Here is a 1,739-nt window from a genome sequence, read left to right on the forward strand (position 1 = left end):
GTCAATTCGATCAAAACTAGATTACAGGCTACTTCAGTCTAACTGGTCAATTCGATCAAAAATAGGAAACTGGTCAATTCGATCAAAACTAGATTACAGGCTACTTCAGTCTAACTGGTCAATTCGATCAAAGTAGGAAACTGATTTCATTTAATTTTCTCTTGTCCGTTAATTATTATTTTGATCATTCAGCCCACAGACAAATTGCTTGACACAAAACATCCGCAAGGAGAGAAGGTACCCAGGAGAGAACGCGGTTCTGTCAGGAACCTCCTCAACGTCAGAAGCAACCACGGAAACCTGTACGACGATTCCATAAAATCACGCCTATATTTACCCTGAAGCGAACGTCGGAGTTACCAAGAATTACTATTTTTTTTCTTAAATGTCTATAACCATTGTTTTTTTTATATATATTGGAATAAATAAAATTGGTAAATTATTATAAAAATACGCTTTTATTTTGGTTCCTAAAAAATTCAGTCCCGAAGATATAAATTCTATTATAACGAACCTGGACAACCGCTTTGCTACTCCAGCAAAACGTAACGAACGGAAAAAGGTCGTTACAATTGGCGCCCGAGCAGGGACTGAGTTTCAGAGGGACTGTAACATTTATCGCAAAAATACCAGGACAAAACCACATTGGTAAATATTAAACTCGATTATCGAAAGGAAATCAATTATGTCTATAGAGCATAAAACAAGGGTCGACATTGGCGACCAAGAACTTCGAAGACCTACCACGCCGAGTAAATCCTGGTTGTACAACTTACGGAAAGATGAATTAATCCACTACTTGTCCGAAATGCAACTAGAAACGAGTGGATCCGTAGAGGAATTACGAAGAAGACTAGCAGCATACATCGACGAAGAAGATTATGACATGGTCCGGAGAGAAATGCTATGGGACCTTGCGCGTAAACATACAAAAACAATACCGATCACACAAGAACTAAATAACGATGTACAAATAACAATTCCACCTGTTACACAAACTATAGAACAAGTCCGGAAATGGTCTGTCAAATATGACGGGGGCAAAGACCCGCTGATGTCCATCGAACGAGTCGAGGAGTTGGTGGAAGCCCATGGATTAAACATTAACACAATACCACGTACCATGCCAGAACTTTTGAAGGATAAAGCATTAAATTGGTATAGAAGTAATAACAGCCAGTGGAAATTATGGACCGCTTTCAAAGCTGATTTTCTCAAGTTCTTTCTACCAGCAAGATACTTTGAGAAGTTCGAAGATGAAATCCGGGCCCGCCGTCAGAGGTCACGGGAGACATTCAAAGACTATGTTGTAGCAATCCAAATTCTAATGCGACACGCAGATATAGGAGCCGTTGCTCAACTAGAACGAATTTATCGAAATGCACATCCGGACTACCAGCTTTATATCCGACGACGAGACTTCGAAACATTGGGAGAACTAATCGACATGGCTGGTGATTACGAAGCTATACGGGGAGAACAAGAGAAAACCGGACCTCCAAGGCTAAGAGAGGAAAGAAACCACCTAGTCCAATCTTTCGAGCAGAGAATCCAAGACGCACCAAATGCGTGCCGAAGGTGTGGGAAATTGGGACATATGGCAAGAATCTGTCGAAATCCAAAAATTCTTTTTTGTTGGATCTGTGGAAAACAGAACACACGAACCCTTGACTGCTGCAAGGAAGATCCGGGAAACGAGATAAGAGGACGACCAACAGTGGGGAAGCCGTTCTCTCGAA

This window comes from Teleopsis dalmanni, chromosome 1, assembly GCF_002237135.1.
Source record: "Teleopsis dalmanni isolate 2A chromosome 1, ASM223713v2, whole genome shotgun sequence".
NCBI classification, from domain to species: domain Eukaryota; kingdom Metazoa; phylum Arthropoda; class Insecta; order Diptera; family Diopsidae; genus Teleopsis; species Teleopsis dalmanni.